This window comes from Protopterus annectens, chromosome 7.part0 (assembly GCF_019279795.1).
Source record: "Protopterus annectens isolate FY-2018-M chromosome 7.part0, PAN1.0, whole genome shotgun sequence".
NCBI classification, from domain to species: domain Eukaryota; kingdom Metazoa; phylum Chordata; order Ceratodontiformes; family Protopteridae; genus Protopterus; species Protopterus annectens.
The window spans coordinates 1,704,680,454-1,704,699,949 of NC_056739.1; positions in this window are offsets into that span (position 1 = coordinate 1,704,680,454).

A 19,496-nucleotide genomic window follows, 5' to 3' on the forward strand; every position below is an offset into this window, starting at 1 on the left:
CTTATTCTTCCTAATTACCTTCACCTTTAGATTATGGGTCTAAGGAGGAGGAATCTGTCAGTTCTAATTCTTTGGAGGAGCTTTCCTTTTGTGACACTGCCCTGTGCATGATGGAGCATTTCAAATGGAATTGTTCCCAAGTTTAAGACATCCAGAAGAATTATTATGAGTTGCTGCAGATGGACTCTCCTAAACCTTCAGCTGTCACTCGTGTGTTGGCTGCTCTGTTAGATATCTTTTTTGCTGCTTCCCTGACACAGATTCTCAGCCACCAGCTCCTAAGAAACCTAATAGGTTTTGTAAGGTGTCGGATGCCTACAAGTTCCTGTATAATGCTTTTCCTCTGATCCTGCAGTGATTTATGTTTCTACTGTTAAGGCTTTTAAGTTGTTGCCTTCTTCCAAGCTGCTCCTTTTGGTTAGGGAGAGTAGAGCCATGGAGAAGACTGGTAATAAGGTATACACCTCTGCTACCCTAGCCTTTAGGGCCATCAGTTAACAGACTCATATGACAAAGTACATACTGTCTTTCTTCCCTGATGGAAACTTGTTTCTGATATGCCTGACTCTGAGGGTAAAGCTTCAGCTCTCTCCTTACGCAATTCAATTTCTTAGGCTAGCAATTACTCTATTAAATGTAGTTATGATGGAGCAGATGCATCTTCTAAGGTGCTGCCTCTGGCTCTGTGATGAGGTGCCTCTCCTGGCTTTGCCTTCAGGCCTTGGCAGATGATATCAAAGCAAAACCTCTGGATATTCCCTTGGATAACCAGAATTTGTTTGGTACTGCTAATGCTGACCTTTTCAAGACCTTACAGGGTTGAGGTAATGAAAAATTTGAAACATATCCTTGTTTCTCTTCCCAAGTTTCAGAGGAGCTACCCTAGTAAGACTGCCTTTTTAAGTAGGCTATCTTCCAAAGGTAAGAAGGCTTCTAGGTGGGTTGGTACACTAGTCGTGTACCAACATCTTTGCCCAATGGTTCTTGGAATTCATAAATTCCAATGCCCTGGATCAACTAATCCATAGTCCCACCAGAGGCTCCAATATCCTAGACCTGGTCATTACCAACATGGGAAATCGATGCTCCACACCTGTGGTCACCCCCTTGTTGATCAGGTCAGACCATAAGCTAATCACCCTTAACGTCCACATCCCACCCCCAGCCCCTAGTAAGGAATCCTCCATAAAAAACTTCTCCAAAGCCAACTTCATGCTACTCAAGTCAGAAGTTATAAACTTCATGACACCCATGCAGACGGGAACTGAAAGTTCGACTGCTGAGTCCTACACTAAGGCACTGTACGAGCACATCCAGTCATGCATGAATCGCGCCATCCCAAATAGAGCCAAGATGCTGTCCTCCAAAAAAAGGAAGCCAATCTGGTGGTCCCCTGCCATAAACAAACTTTACAACAAAAGGAAGAAATTGTTGCAGAAAAGAGGAAAATCCCAGGATGCAAAAAACTCCCTTGCCAGCCTCAACAAGAAGCTGAGATCCCTCATAAAATTCTCCAAAGCTAGTTACGAAAATAAAATTGCCAAAGATTCCAAAGACAAACCACAAGGCATTCTATAACTATGTCAAGAATCTAAATGGCAATGCTCAGATCTGCTCTAAGCTACAACAGATTGGCATTAAATATACTGATACCAAGGATATTGCCAATATCCTGGCAGATCGATTCAGTGCCAACTTCACTCCCCTCTCACCCCCTAAATGGCCCATCTCAATACTGGAAGATTACCAAAGTCTGGTAATAATGGCCACACAGGTAAAAAAACACACTCTTCAAAGCTAAGAATACAGCATCCATGGGACCAGATGAACATGAACTACAAAATGAACTGGCACCTCACCTAAGTGTCATGTTTAATCATACCCTCACCTCAGGCTTCGTGCCCACTGAGTGGCACACAGCTACAGTTTTCCCACTCCACAAGGGGGGATCCACCTTGGATCCAGGGAACTACCACCCCATCAGTCTGACGAGCCTGATCTGCAAGGCCATGGAACGTATTATCATGGAACTTATAAACAAAGACATTGGCAACTTTAAAACACTGGGCCCTACCCAGTTTGGGTTCGTGAAGGGCCGATCTTTTCTCCTGAACATGATTGACTTCTTCAAATCAGTCTCCAGACCCGTGAACGAGAGTAAGGCAGTCAACACAGCCTATCTGGACTTCGCCAAGGCCTTTGACACCATCCCCCACTCTGGAATCATAGATAAACTTACTAAGCTGGACTTTAATCCCTACATCACTTGATAGGTTGCGAACTGGCTTACTGACAGAAACCCACACTGTAAAAGTAGCTGACTCCAAATCCAGCTCCAGACAAGTGACAAGTGGAGTACCTCAGGGTTCAGTCCTGGGACCTCTCTTGTTTGGCATCTACTCTGAAGTACAGGCCAACACTAAGAGACTCTGGCTAACAAAGTTCACAGATGACTGCAAACTGGGAGCCATTATTGAATCCCCAAATGATGTGGATACTCTACAAAAGGGCCTTACAGAAACAGATGCTTGGTGCCAGAGCAATGGGCTCAAGCTCAATGGCAAGAAATGTATAGTTATCCCCTTTGGGAAAAAAACATACACCTGTGAATTACCACATAGGTGGCAGTACACTAAACACCGAAAGTGTGATAAGAGACTTAGGGACACAGGTCGACAGTGGTCTCACCTTCAATAACCACATCGCCACAATAGTCAGGAAATCCTTCTATGTGGCACACCTCATCACTAAGAGCTTTTCATCCAGAAAAAAGGAGGTCATTGTCCCACTGTACTCATCCCTCATTAGATCCATTATAGAATACAACGCCCCATTTGGTATGTACCTCTCAAGACATCTGCAACAACTGGGAAGGCCACAGAAATACCTCACTAAAAGAATCACAGGCCTAAAGCAGATGCCCTATGCTGACCGCCTTAAAAAACTCCAGCTATACTCTTATCACATATCGTCTATTCTGAGGCAATCTCTGCTTAACATACAAGGCCATGTCAAAACTCAGAGCTGTTGGACATGCTACACTTAAAGAAATCCCAATGCCTCAGAGCCACACACTCCAGGGATCTAAACCTTGTCATCACAATAAACAAAACATGCTGGAGGGATAGTTTCCTGGCCCAGAGACTCCCCAGACTCTGGAATAGACTGGCCATACATGTCAAGCAGAGCGCCTCTTTGGCCCTCTTCTAAAGGAACCTTGATGATTGGATGGGAGAAAGGAAATTCATCCCGGGGGTCACGTAAGTTGCCCTGCTAGACAGAGGTTCAGGGAAGTAAATAGTGTGGGAAGAAATAGCCAGGGAATTGTTAAGGCTAGGCTTGTATAGTCCCTAGGGCCGATAACCTAGTACCAACCTATGAGCAAGCCTACTCAGATGCCCAGACCCCAGAAGCAGTCCTTTACCGACAACTGTAGCCATCTGTCTGTCTGCCCTCCCTTCATCTCGGTCAGATTCCCTTGTCCCTTGAGCTTTCTCTTTCCCAGTTTGGTAGCTGATCACCACAGATACCTGGTTTCTTTCCATCATCCAGCAGATTACTTTATGACCTGGAAAACCCTTCCCTCCTTTTCTGGTATTTCTTAACCGCTGATAGACCAGCTTCCTTATTTCCCAGGGGTATTTATTGTTGGGTCTGCTGGACTAGGATACCATTCAGCTGATTCTGCAGACAGAGAGGTGTGTGGGGTTTTATTCCAGTAAGTTTTTAGGCCTCAGGAAAGAGAGATCTTGAAGACCTGTCCTGAATCATTCCTTTCTGAACACCTTTTTCATAGTGCCTTCCATCCAAATGCTCTCTTTCAGACTTTTTTTTCCCTTCCCCAAGCCTTTCTGCTTTCCTTGGATCTGAAGGATGCTTACCTTCACATTCCCACACACTGTCTATTCAGGAGATATTTGCATTTCCTCTGTTTCTTCCTCTCATTTTCAGTTGTCTGATTTGGCCTGTGGGCTTTCTGCAGCTCCAAGGGTATTTACCAAATATCTAGCCCCTATAGTCACCTTTTGCAGGTTACAGGGCATTCATATATTTCCATGTCTGGATGACCTCTTGCTGCAGGCTCCATCCCATTCCAGTTGTTTGTTTTTCTTTCGGCTTTTTCCCAGTTAGGGGTCGCCACAGTTGAACTCCGGTCCGCTAATGATTGGCAGTAGATTTTTTTACAGATGCCGAGGTGCCAGCTCGACGCCTAACCTTCAACGAAGGCACGACCATTCTACGCATGTCTTTCTAACACCACTCGACCGCAGGGAGGACATGCAGACTCTACACAGAAGGCACTCAGCTCCAGCCGAGAATTGAACGGAAGAACCTCTTGCTATGAGGCAACAACGCTACCGCTTCACCACAGTGGCTTCTCTTAATTTTACCCAGATTCTGTTGCACAACTTGGGGTTCACCATCAACCTTTAGAAGTCAGTGTTGACTCCATCTCAGGATCACGTTTTCATAGGCTGCAGGTTTCAGACTGTTCCAGTGCTGGCATCTCTTTCTGCCCCCAAGATTTTTGTCTCTCACAACTTATTTTCTGTCTCTAATTCCCCTGTTCTCTCTTCCAGCCAGGGAGTTTCTCAGAGCTCTGCAGTTCATGGCTTCCACTATCCCCAGGCTTCCCTGGGCACGGCTGCATATGAGGAAGTTTCAGTGGTACCTAAAGTCATTTTGGCTTCAACATCTCCACCCACTGGACCATCTCGTTTCTCTGCTTCCTTGTCTCAAACTAGAATCTCACTGATGGATTTGGCAGCTTTCCCTCAGTTCAGGTGTTCCTTTCCACCCTCCTCAGGAACTCATCACAGACACATCAGAGCTGGGCTGCGGAGCTGCTTCAGGGCACTCTAGGTCCCTGGTCCCTTGAAGGTTTATAAGAATACCACCACAGTCATGTGGTACATTATCAAAGGGGGCATGAGGTCTTATCTTCTTTGCAGGTTAGACCTTCAAGCATTGGAAATTGTTATCCATGTGTAGATTACCCTACAGGCTGTTTTTATTTCTTTAGAGTGCAATCTTGTGGCAGATTTTCTCAGCAGGTCCAGGACACAGCCTCACAAATGGTGTTTCTAAACATAGTTCATCAGTGGGATATTGCTCAAGCAGATTTTTTTTTTGCTTCCTCTTTAAACAGGCAACTTCCTCATTTCTGTTCCAGATTCCAAACCCTTTGGTTTGGAAAGTGGATGTCATGCCTTTCTCTTGGAAGGAGATGTTCCTGTATGCCTTTCCTCCCCTTCCTGTTCTTCAACAGGTTCATCACAGAATTGAGAAGGACTCTTCAAAAATCTTGTTGGTGACTCCCTTTTGGCCCAGACAGCACTGGTTCCGCCTCCTATTCCACCTGGCTTGGGGCATTCATCGCAAGTTACCTCACTGCATGGCTTTTCTCACACAGGACAAATGAACTGTCTTTCAGCTTCATCTGTCCACTCTTCAGCTGATGCTTTGGGTGATAGGGTTTTACTTCCTTCCAGACACCAGTTTTTTTAAGGATAGGCATGGTGTCCTGCAGGAGGCCAAGAAACCCAATACTGGAAAAGTATGTATGTCCAAATGGAAGGTGTCTTAAACAACAGGACCCTTTTTCAGTGAAGGTTCCCTTGGTTTTGTCTTGTGTGTGAATTTCTGCACATTGGTTTGGCTTATTCTTCAGTGCAATCTCACTTTTCAGCCATTTCTGCCTGTTTGCCACTTTGGCCTGTAGGTTTGAGTTCAAGCAGATTCTTAAATACATCCATCATGTTAGACTCCAAAGAAAGCCCATTCCTCATTCTTGGGCTCTTAAATTTTTCCTTGAAAAACTGACTCAGGCACCTTTTGATCCTGCTGCTGCTGCTGCTGCTTCTTTGCAGCATTGCACCGGGAAGACTGTTTTATTGATTGCTTTAACCTGTGTCAGGAAGGTGTCTGAATTACAGGCCTTGATGGCGGTCTCTCTTTTTATGGTTTTCAGAGACAGAGTGTCTCTTTGTACAAATCCTTCTTGTATGCCCAAGGTCTCTTAATTAGCCTATCCATCTTCCTCCTTTTTTCCCTTCTCTGCAATCTACTAGCAAGAAGGTTCTTCATAGTTTGCATTTACATAGACAGCTCAGATATTGTTTAGACAAAACAAAGGCCTTTGGTAATCTGATCAGCTTTTGTTTCTTTTCATACCAGGACTTCAGGTTTGGCAGTGTGTAAGCTAACCATCTCCTCCTGGATTTACGTGGCCATTGCCTGTTATACTTTTCATGGTAAGCAGTTGTTTGGTTAAGTGACAACCTAAATTCCTTGGGGGCTTTCTTCAGTGGCTTGGACACCAACTGCATCCTTGAAGCTGCTACTTGGTCTTTTTTTCACACATTCACTAAACATTATAAAGTGGATGTAATTTCCAGAGCCAGGGTAGGTTTTACCAAGGCTGTCCTGCATGAGTTTGTGGAGGACTCTTCCTTATCTTCAATGTAGATTCTGTACTCTCCCAGAGATAAAGAATACTGCAATGGTGATATGGAAGGACATAGTACAGTTATGTAAAATCCCACTGTTGTAGTATTCACTCCCTCTATCCTGTCCTCTTTTCCCTTCCTTTTGCATGAATGGTATTTTCTTCCTGGCCAAGAGGTGGTTCTTCTCTTCATTCCTTCCTTTTTCTGGATGTACAAGCCCTTCTTTCCACTGGGGGTCTTAGTACTCCTGGGGCATTTCAAGTTTTGAGTTGGAAGTGTATGTACGTCACCTTTTATGCCCTACACTTGTGTGAGAAGCATACATCTGATGTATGTTGCTCCCTAGGTGATAAAGGCTTTGGTATGCTGGTGGGCATTGGGCTAGCCTTGGTAGGAGATCCCAGAGGTAAAGAATACTACAACAGTGAAAAGGACATCTACTGTTATGATAAAATTTTACACATGTTATTGGCCTTCTCTGTCATCTCTCCATTCTTCTTTTGAGTTTCTGATCAGTCATACCAGTTGTTAGTTTTGAGTGTTATTACAAGCTTGCTTTCTTTGCCAGTGGTGCAGAAATTAGATCATATTGATTTTATAGACCAGTCGTTCACAGCTTTTTACTTGATTGTTGTAGTATTTTCCCATTCTGCGATTACTCACTTTATTATCCCGTTCAGGGTCATGGGGTAGCTGGAACCTGTATTGACACTCAGAGGATGCAAAGCAGAAAAAAATCATCTTTGATAGGATTCCAGTCTGTCCCAGGTCACAGGTAAGCATGCACATTTTACAGGTAGAATGAAAAACTACCACATAACCTACCTACATATTTTTGGGATATGGGAAGAACACAGAGCACTTTGCAAAATCTCACACCAACACAAAGAAGGCAAGCACAATTAACACAGGTTGCAGCTTTGCCAAGTAAAGAACAGGAAAGGGAAGCATTGCAAGGCACCATGTGCCACTTGCTACTCAGTTGTTCTAATCTTTCCTCAGGAAAATATATCAAATAAACAAATAAAACTTCGTAGCTGCTGCTAGTATCACAAATAGTAAATTTCTTTAAAGTGTCACCATTTATATATTTTTAGTTATTTATTGAAAATGTAAGTGACGTAATATTAGAAATGAATGTTCATTGTTTCCTGTTTTATAATAGAGCAAGAAAAATTTTCAACACCAGCCAAAGCAAAATGTTTTGAGTAAGAAATAATCCTAACAGTAAAGCTGTAGTGAAAGATGGTGTATAATAGCAAACAACTGAGATGGTTTCCCATTTTCAGTTATGATGGATAAATGCTAAAAATGGAGAAATTAAAACTAAAAGGTAAAACAGAAAGAGTAGTGTTTTTTTTTTTTTGTTTTTTTTTTTTAATTTTGAGGGCCACAGTTGTAATCCTCAAAATAGAGGAACGAAAAGTGTGAATCAGTGGGAATATATACAAAGTCTGAGGTTGTGTTAAGTTGGAATAATCTCCCCTTTTCTGAGGTACAGCTGTCTGTAAATAAGAATATGTAAGTAGGATTTGTGTGGGTTTATAGTTCTACACATTGAGTAGAGTGCAAGGGGACAAAGCCCAGCTCTAAAAATGTTTTAAAAGCAGGAAGTGTTGTATTCACTGTTTTGTTTGAATTTTATATTATTTTTCAAAATGTCAGGATCCATAGGATTGAATTTCACACTTCCGATTATGGAAAGCGTTGATTAGTATACCACAGTATGTAGTAATGAAAAAGTTTGAAACATTGCAACAACTTAATGTTTAGCAGTGCAAGCACTGGTAGAGCCAGCCAGAGGGAGGGCAGAGTGAAGAGGCAAAGTCTGCTCACCTCTTTCAGGTTTAGAGGATGTTGAGAGGCATTGTGTGGGGCTTGTCTCTTGCTAATGTGTCCCTACTGGAGTCTAAACAGCTTTGGAAGAGTTGCTATTATCCACTTGCTTTTGGGGGTGGGGTGGGGAAGTGGAGTGCCTAAGGAGCTGCATCACTTGCAGAAGCAAATGACAACTCTACACTGCACCCATTGCAGGCTCACTGTTAGCAGTTCTAGGGCATGCAGGAAAGTGGCTATGAAAAAAAAAAAAAAATCATCTGTTTGCTGCCTGTTTGGATGGCCCCTCTCATTGTTGTAAGATGCCTTTGGTTAAGGAACAAATGAGCAGACTCTTGAGAATCAACAAGATGGTTTTTGCACACAGGAAGCCAAAAAATTATTACACATTCAGCAGTTTCCACAACTACAACCGTCACAGCCTTGCTTCTGCATTTTAACTCCAAAAGTTGCACAGCCATGAAAACTTAGAGCAATTTTGTTTCACAGGGAATACTGAAATATTCCTTTAAATGATTGTGACTTTGGAGTTAGAATATAAATGCCACTGTGGTGTGCAAGAGTAAAAATTAATTCACCTGTATATTGCTTATTTGCCTTTGCTTAAATTACTTAAGGCAGGGTATTCTTTCTGCTGTTTGTAACTTCAGTTTCTTGGAGTTCTGTTGTTGTGTGGTGAGGCAGTGCTCACTAATGGTAAGCTGACCAACCTTAAGATCCCAATGCCCCAGCTGAAGTTGATAAATAGTGAGTAATTTTAAACAAATTACACAGACATACACACACTTCTGGAGGGCAAGTTTTCCTCCGTTTGCAAACTAGACTATTCTGTGTAACAAAAATGCATTATTTGAATAATATTTCCTAAGTAACTGTTAAAAACTTTTAATGTATAGTTGAAAAAGGAGGAGAGTTATGGTAAAATAAAATTCACGTAAATAAGTATTAATAAAGGATTGAAGTACATTGTGCAGTTCTGGTGGCATAGATGGATAAAGCTGTGACTAGGGCTAAGGCAATCCAGGTGTGATTAGCAGCTTGCAACTGATGGAGAGGCAGGGAGGGATGGAAATGCCTGTCCTGAGTGAGAGGACTCTAATAATGCTAAAGAGGGGAGTTGCCCTCTGAGGTGGTCTATGAGCATAGGCTTGGGGAAAGGGTGTAGGCAAGGCACATAAAAAGAAAAAAAAAGACGCACATATGGATGAGCCCCCAGGATGCCTTTAAGATTCATGAATGACCCTGGCAATACCAGAGCAGTTTGGCAGGGAGGAGCTGGGGGATGGATGGTATGAGACACTAGTGGCTGGGTGGAAGAATGAGGTCAGAGATGACCAAAGAAAAAAAAAACACTGATGTACATTATACCATGATTTTCTTCTAACTGTACAGTAAAAGAGAAAAATAGTTCTTTTGGAACTCAGTTTATTGCAGCAAAGGATTTTTACCTAAACTGATAACTGTGTGATTGCTGGCTTGTAGTGTATCCAATGAAACTGAGTTCAAGATAGATTGGCTGCATTTTATAGTCTTTCCATGTAGATGTTTTTAAGCTACTGCTGCTACATGAAACACAACAAATTAACCCTACCAGCCTTGGACTGATCATCAGAGTGGTAGCCTGACTGAAGTGTTGCCTGAACAGCTGGATGAAGTTTTAGTAGTGGAACACTGCTCAGTTTCATCAAGACAGGAGTGTTTTAAAAGATTTTTATAACAACTGATATTGCAGAATGTCTAGAAAGAAAAGTTCATCAGTTTACTACTTCCCAGTAGGTCTGATAAGACAGTGAAATGCTAGATTGTAGAAAATAAAATGGGATCTAGCAAGACTGCATGAATGATCTGCAGTGGGGCAAAATTAATTCATTATTCACTTTGATCATAGTCAAAGATCCAGGATGCAAGAATCACTTGATTACTGTTTGTCTTGGAGAAAGAGTGCAGAGTAGCAAGTTGGAATGAATTGATGTGGCCATTATCATTTTTACTTTGATCACAATCAAACATTAGACATTTACATACAAACTGGTTGTTTGCAGGAGTGAGGAGGTAATGTTTGTAGGAAGATGACTGACCCAATGGCACATTGTCACAGCTAGAAGTTAATGTGACTTGTGAGGGAGGGGGGTTATGAATGTGAGAGTTTAGGGTATGTGTGAAAAAATTAGAGATTTTGTTTATGGACAGTTTGTGTGGTGAGTCCAAAGTCAAAGCAGGTGCCCTATCAAAAGGACATGTTCGGCTGATATAATCTTTTTAAAAGGGCATGGAACTAGTATGTGATATTTATAGAAAGACATTTAAAGTGCAACCTGGATTTCAAATTTGTAGTTATTGTTTTTGTTAACAGTATGTTTTGTAAACTTCTTTAGGTTCAGTTTACAATGAACATATTGTTTCCCTCTTATGGGGAGGGACATATGTATAGTACAGAAATTCATAAATGCATTTTTATTTTGTGATATAAGGACTAAAATTATTATTTGCCTCTGAAAGTAATGTTTTCCTGTACTTGAGATGTTGCTACAGAAAAATGCACATAAGGGAATTGCAACCTGCTAGAAATTGTATGTGCAGTTTTTATTACTTGTGTACCTATGTACTTTACCCTCTGTTTCAATTAGGGTTGTGTATATGCTCTCCTTTCAGGGTGGAGAATGCAGTACAGATCCAGAATATCTCTTATGTCAAGTTGTCATTACATCACAAGTAAAATACACATTTTTTATCCAATAAAGGGAACTTTTATGTTTGTTAAAACACACATGACCAAAACTACCTGTGTCTGGGGAGAGGTGTTGTGGCTTGATGAATTTTGTACTGGACTAGGGATCACTTCTGTGGCTCTGCTTGACAGTGGCACAGGAAAATAATTTTCTTGGGTGGCGAAAGCCAGGGTACCTTTGGCTAGGCTTATATAGGCCCTAGGGCCAATAGCCTAGTACCTACCTATGAACCTATGACTATAGTTCAGTTTTCATTAATGCTGGGTATATGATTTCTTTTCAAAGTGAGAAAGCAGCACATTACCAGACAGGTGTTCTCCAGAAAAATATGCTGCAATCAAAACATGTCTTTCTATTCCTATGTTGCAGTATTCTAGTTGTAGGGTTTCCTGCCCTCAGGCAACTCGTATGTCGGCTCCTATACAAAAGCTTCAGCTTGGCTGTTGCAGTGTGCGTGGGACATCAGATGTAAGGCCATAAACCAGGGGCCTTAAATGTGATGTTTGCATGCACAATCCTTAGACCTTTTTAGCCGCAGACGACCGATGCATTGTGTGATCGCTCCTTCTCAGATGTCGCATTAAAGCTAAGTAATCCACTGAGTTTTTGTTTTTCACTTACTTGATTGTTATTGCTTAGGCTTGGTTGCTGTAGCAATTTTTAGCTGATGTCAGGTAAAAAGGGTAAATGCCAATACGGGTGCCAGATACCCCATAAAGATGCCCATGATAGGTGTGTTTTTTTGCTTATGCCGGGAGCACGACCATTCCACCTGCTCCATTTGTTAATCATTTGTGCTGAAGACCCTACGCAGCTATCTGGCCACATTAAACCTCTACCTCGAAAATCAGTGCCTAAAGCTGTTAGCCCTAAGAATGGATCCCACCTCGGAGGCCGCGTCAGAACCTCCACGAAAGAAGCCCAAGCTTCCTAGGCCTTCTTTGCCTGCCGCTTCATTACTGGATGCCCCGCCAACTGCCGATCTAGGAGCTGACGGGTGCCCGGCAGATCCGTCGACTTCGGTGATGACCTTTGGGAAAGCCGTTGCACAATCAACAACCGGCACATCTTTGGAGCCTACCCAGACACCGACTACCATTGATGTCAAGGGGGAACCAGAATCTGTGGTACCTCTGACCGGGATTCAGACTTCTGAAACAGTTGCTTCAAAACCTGATTCCAGGCTGGTTCAAACTTCCACCTCGGCTAAAAAGAAGCAGAAGACCAAGCATACCTCTTATGGCCCTTAGGAATTCAGCCTCACCCCCCACTACTCTACCTTTACTCAGCCCTAGGCCTGCTTCAGCCTCTTCCCTTCCCCCATAACATCTCAGGTTAGGGAGGAAGAGCATGATTCTTCCTTTTCTTCCGCAGAGGATGCTGTATCATACACCTCCCAAATTGCATCTCCCCAGGAGTATTATTCTCATGATGAGAAATCTATTAAGGGGGATTCTCCCACTGAGGATATTACATTTGGTGAGACTGTCACCAAGATGGAAGACTATTTCAAATGGGATACCTCACAAATGACAGACACACAAAAGAGGTATTTTGAGCTTCTTCAAGTAGAATCCCCCTCCCTTTCTGCTATTCCTCCGGTTCTACCTGCTTACTTGGATGCCTTTAATTCTGCATCTAAGGCCCTAAACTCACTGCCACCTGCCCCCAAGCACCCCGACTGCTTCTACAAGGTGCCTGATGAGCAAAAATTCTTAGTCGAACCATCCTTGGCAGACCCAGCACTGATTGCCACCTTCCCTGATGAGCAATCTAGACTGCTTCCCTTTGCCTCACACCTACCCACTGATAAAAACACCAAATCTATGGATAGGATTGGTAAGAAGGTATACACCTTCTCCACATTGGCTTTTAGAGTCATTAATTATCAGACACACATGACAAAGTATGTTCTGAACTTGGTGTCTCAAGCCTCCTCCATGCTGGCTTATATCCCTGACAAGCCTCATTAAGGCTGACATCTCCTTCAAACTGTCTTTGGCTACACAAGTTGCCAGACACTCTATTAGATGCAGCTATGATGCTGCAGAAGCATCTGCTCGCTCTGCAGCATCTGCTTCTGTTCTCAGGAGATACTCCTACCTGAGACTTCAGAATCTCCCAGAAGACTTCAAGTCTAAGATCTTGGATGTCCCCTTAGATCACAATTTCCTTTTTGGAAAACAATCTGCAGATTTCTTGAAGAATCTACAAGAAAAAAGTAAGGAATTGCAGGAAAATAAACATTTACTGGTGTCCCCTGTTCCCAAGTACTATAGAAACTACCCTGCTAAAGCCACCTTTGTAAGGCATAACCCCCATCAGATGGGTGCTTCCTCTTCCAGATCTAGAAGTGGTGCAAGAAGACCCACCATGTCCAAACCTAATGCACCACATCATCAGCCCAGACAATCCTTTCAGGACAGTGGAGGCCCCAGCAATGCGTGACTGCCTTGCCCACCTACCACTCTCAGCATGCCTTCCCCACTGCCTCCCCTTCTGGCAATCACCACGGACCAATGGGTACTTTCCATAATGCAAAAAGGATATTTCTTTTTCTGGAAAGAAAAACAAAACACCCAGGAGAGGCATTCCATACCCCCCCCCCAAACCAGCTACATCTCCTTCCACAGGTTTTGACAGACCTGCTGAAGCTAGGTGCCATAGAACCTGTCCCCTCAAGATGGGAAGGAAAAGGTTTCTACTCCTGTCTCTTCCTGGTCCCCAAAAAAGACAGGTTCATAGGTTGGTACTAGGCTATCAGCCCTGGGGCCTATACAAGTCTAGCCATAACAATTCCCTGGCTATTTCTTCTCACATTATTTACTTTCCTGGACCCCTGTCTAGCAGGGTGACTGACATGATCCCTGGGGTGAATTTCCTTTCTCCCATCCAATCATCAAGGTTCCTCTTGAAGAGGTCCAAAGAGGCACTCTGCTTGACATGTATGGGCAATCTATTCCAGAGTCTGGGGAGTCTCTGGGTCAGGAACCTATCCCTCCAGCATGTTTTGTTTATTGTGATGACAAGGTTTAGATCCCTGGAGCGTGTAGCTCTGAAGGATTGGGATTTCTTTAAGTGTAGCATGTCCAACAGCTCTGGGTTTGACATGGCCTTGTATGTTAAGCAGAGATAGCCTCTAAGTAGACTATATGCGACAGAGTATAGCTGGAGTTTTTTAAGGCGGTCAGCGTAGGGCATCTGCTTTAGGCCTGTGATTTTTTTAGTGAGATATTTCTGAGGCCTTTCCGTTGTTGCAGATGTCTTGAGAGGTACATACCAAATGGGGTGTTGTATTCTATAATGGTTCTAATGAGGGATGAGTACAGTGGGACAATGACCTCCTTTTTTCTGGATGAAAAGCCCTTCGTGATGAGGTGTGCCACATAGAAGGATTTCCTGACTGTTGTGGCGATGTGGTTATCGAAGGTGAGACCACTGTCCACCTGTGTCCCTAAGTCTCTTATCACACTTTCTGTGTTTAGTGTACTGCCACCTATATGGTAATTCATGGATACATGTTTTTTCCCAAAGGGGATAACAATACATTTCTTGGCATTGAGCTTGAGCCCATGGCTCTGGCACCAAGCATCTGTTTCTGTAAGGCCCTTTTGTAGAGTATCCACATCATTTGGGGATGCCCTTGGAGACCCGTCTTAGACCTCTCCTTCCTAAATTTTTACCTTTAGGTGCCCACCTTCAAATTGCAGTCACTTCCCACCCTGCTACTTCTTATTCCAGCCAAGGCTTTTATGAGCACCTTGGACCTAAAAGAGACCTACCTACACATACCCATCAGGACTTCCCACAGAAGATTCCTGCATTTCTCTGGGTGCTCCTCTCATTTCCAATTTACTGCTTTGCTCATTGGTTTGTACACTGCCCCCAGAGTGTTCACAAAATGCCTATCCCTGGCCATTGCCTTCTGCAGAACTCGGGGAATCCAGATTTACCCCTATCTGGATGACATCCTAATACTGGCAGAGTCAAAAGATACCCTCTCAAATCATCTGCACTTCACCATGTCCCTTCTGCAGAATCTAGGGTTCACCCTCAACCTTTCAAAGTCCTCCTTGAACCCAGACCAGGACAAGATATTTCTGGGTTGCAGAATCAGTACAGACAAAATAAAGGCCTTTCTCCCCACAGGACAAGGTACTATCCTTGACCTCCCACTTCAAGGCAATCCTACACTGTCAGAAAGTAACTGCAAGGCAATTCCTTCAACTCCTGGGCTTAATGACAGCTACTATCCCTATGCTACCACTATGCACAAGCTACAGTGGCACCTCAAAAACATTTGGTCCCAGCACCTGAATCACTTGGAACAGGTAATTCCCCTCCTTCCCTATCTAAAGAAAGAAATCAGCTGGTGGATCCAACAAGTCCAGCTTAACCCGGGGCTTCCACTTCTACCCCCCCAACCCAAGTAATGCATACAGATGCCTCAGATTCAGGTTGGGGTGCAACAATGGCATCTAGCAGGGTTCAAGAAAACTGGCACCCTTCCCTAAAGGCCAAACACATCAATGTCAGAGAAATTACAGCAGTGTTCCTAGCTTTAAAAACCTTTACCCCCTCTACTTCTACCAGGGGTTCTTCTAATAGTGACAGACAATACCACTGTAATGTGTTACCTCAACAAGCAGGGACGGACAAAGGCTTATCCAGCTGTGCAGACTAACCCTGCTGATATGGGACCTAACCTCTTGCCACAACTTGCCCCTGCAAGCAACCTACATCTCCTCGCAGGACAACAAGCAAGCAGATCATCTGACCAGGACATCCTCTCCACAACACGAATGGATGCTGGACAGGACCATCTTCCTACATATAGTCCACTGGTGGGGCACTCCTCAAATAGACCTGTTTGCCTCCCCCCAGAACAGGCAGCGGCAGACCTGCTCAAAGGCCTACTCCCCTCTAGCATGGAGAGTAGACCCTTTCAACATCTCCTGGGAGGGGAAGTTTCTTTATTGCCCCCCCTTCCCACTGATTCAGAAATTCCTCCTGAAAATCAAGGACGACAAACCAAAAATCTTGTTAGAGACTCTCTACTGGCCAAGGCAGCACTGGTTCCCCCTACTTCACAATCTAAACAAGGGCAATCACTGCAAGTTACCCTACAAGGTGGACCTCCTGACATAAGAAAAAGGAACTTTCCTCCACCCACACTTGCAGATATTATCCCTGACACTGTGGGTTATAAACTTTCGATCCCTTTTAGACACCACAACTCAGAGGACATGCTTTCAGTCCTGAGGGAGGCCAGGAAACCTACAACAAGAAAATCTTACCTAGCTAAATGGGAAAGATTTACTAAGTGGTGTCTAGACAAGGGCAGGGACCCTTGCATTGCTGATACCCCCTCCTTGTTCCTGCTTATGTGTGTCAATTGATAAAAGGTGGACTTTCCTATTCTTCAGTGAAAATACACCTTTCTGCTATATCAGCCTGATTGCCTCTTGATTCCCCCCTTGCTAGCCAGGCTCAACGTAAAACTCTTCCTTAAGGAGGTGTTACACATGAGACCACCAAAGAAGCCTATCCCTCCATCCTGGGACCTTAACTACATCCTGGAAAAACTTACCCAACACCCTTTTGAACCTGCTGGGGCATCTTCTTTACAGATGTGTACATGGAAAATAGTCCTAGTGGCTATCACTTCAGCCAGAAGGGTTTCAGAGTTACAAGCCTTAATGGCCTGCCCCCCCTACACCACCTTCCACAAGGAAAGAGTCACCCTGAGAACTAATCCCTCCTTTATGCCCAAGGTGGTCAATGACTTGTCTCTAAACCAATCTATCCACTTACCCAGTTTCTTTCCCTGTCCAACTAATGAAGGGGAGAGGATAATCTACTCCTTGGATATGCACAGGCAATAGGATTTTACCTGGACAAAACTAAACCCATTAGGAAATCTAAGCAACTCTTTGTTTCCTTCCACCCCAGAGCCCTGGGCAAGGCAGTCTCTAAACAAACCATTGCATGCTGGATCAGAAAAGCCATTTGTCTCTGCTACTTCCACCACAGTAAAAAAAAACAGTGGGAGTAAAGGCCCATTTCACAAGGGCAGTGGCCACCTCCAGGGTTTTCATAAAAGGTCTGGATATGGCATCCATTATGGAAGCAGCCACATGGTCCACTATCCACACTTTCACCAAACATTACAAACTTGACCAAGTCTCCACAGGCACGTGCAGGATTCACCAGGGCAATCCTACAGGGCTTTGTAGAAGCCTCATCAGCATCCACCACCCTCTCATCCATCTAAGCTGTGGTACTCTCCCACAACTAGAATACTGTAACGCAGGCATAGAAGGACATAGAATAGTTGTGTAAAATCTTACCATAGCCATAAATCTCCTTCTCTTCCATGTTGCAGTATTCCTTCCCACCCACCATTACCCCCTCTTCATTCTCTTTTATCCCCAGCTAAAACCTGGACCTATCTATGCTATTGATGGACACCAGGGTCCCATACCTGACCCCACTGGCATTCCTCCTGCTGGGCCTTCTTCTCTACCTGCTGGCCTTCAAGTTCTGAGGATTGTGCATGCAGACATCACATTTTAAGGCTCCTGGTTTATGGCCTTATGTCTGACATCCCATGCATGCTGCACAGCCAAGCTGAAGCTTTTGTATAGGAGCCAGCGTATGAGTCGCCTGAGGGTAGGAAATCCCGTAACTAGAATACTGCAACATGGAAGAGAAGGACATCTTTGGTTATGGTAAGATTTTACACAACTATTCTTTCCTACTTAAAATGTAATATTTTGAAGTTCATTACTGAGCTGCAATTAAATCTTAAGAACAGAGTAATAGTTTTAGATGCAATTTCTGACAAGTATCCAAGTTTAATTTCCTTTAAAGTTCTACTATGTACTGTCAAAGGAAATCAAAGTATGCATCTTTGACATAGATGTACACACAATCCACTCACAGTAACGTGGAATATATTTTTGTTGAGTTGCTATAATGCCATGTATATTTTTTCAGATAAAGGAACAATTTAATTTATAGTTTGTACGCTTATATAGTTTTCATTTTTGCTCCTGCTGTATTGTTTTACCTTAACATTTTTATGGGTTTGTAAAAGTTCTAGGTTAGATCACAGAGCCAAACATTTGTGTTGTATTTTATGAATCCAAATGTGAATAATCATTTCTAAGTTGAGGAAAACAGATTGTTTAATTTTCAGAGCTATCACGATAAATTGTTGGGTGCTGTTCATAGTGTTGGACAGCACAAGTGGTAAGTGGGATTGGTAAACGGCTCCATTGCATAGAATGTAAATGTGATATGTTCAAATACAGAGGCATTGGCTTTAACATGTGTGCAACCTACAAAGTACCACTGAACCAAATTGTGCAGAACTGTGACTTGTACAACTCAAAGAAAAGTCTATTGGAGAAATTCTGCACTGATGCTTTGGGTGTGCCCACATGTTTAAGTCAGATGTAAGATTGTAAGTTTGATAAATAACCAGGCAAATTTAGTTCTGCACTAATAACACACAACTTCATTGTGAGAAGCTGCTTATCTGGAATGTGGATTGACCAATTTCATTGTACCACCAGCCATAAAATAAAGGAGCCTATTGATGGACACCAGTTTACTTGATTTATATTCTATAGAATAGGGGTGGATAGCAAAGTTGGAAAGAGGTGGAAAAGAATACAATGAAGAAATAGTTGCCTGACAAAAGAAGATTGAGCAGGAGGAAATGTGAGAGAGGAGTGTGTATTACATTTTTTGGGGATATCCCCTGTTTCTGCACTATAAGAACTTTTTTCCTCCCTTACCCTTCTAGTTAAAAAAAAACTCATTTCTTTTCACTAGTTTTACTTTTAACAGGTAAACAGCAAGAAGGGAGAAAGCTTCTTTTGGATTTTAAAAATGCAAACGATGTGGCTATAATCTGCATGTTTCAAATACACAAGATCTGTGTGTGTACTGTTTGGGCCAAGAGAATTTAAATGTGGATTGCTCCATTTGTAATAATTTTTACCCTTGTGAATTTGCTGACTCCAAGAATAAACTTATTCTGAAAGGATTATTGCTTATTACTTTTTCTGAAGCAACTTCTGGGGCTCAACCCCCCACATCAAAACTTAAGGTGTCTTCAAAAAGGTCCTCAGGACCATCTTTTTCCTCTACTCCTTCAGTGGAACCTGCACATAAGAAACAGATGACAGCTCCAAAGACTTCTGCTTCAAAGCAGACATCTCAGAAATGTTCAGATCTGACACCTTTTCCTCAGACCCGATACTCCCCTACAATTGACCAGGTGTCATACAGGTTATCATCTCCTTTCTTGGGGAAATGCCATCCAAAATCTTCCTCATTAGCCTCATCTCTTTCTTCCAGGAGTCTGACTGAAGCTGACATGGATAGGATGATGAGATTTCTCTCTGTGCAAATTCAGATGGGTGTTTTTCCAGCTCCTACCACTTCAGGTGAGGAAGTTTTGGATACCACT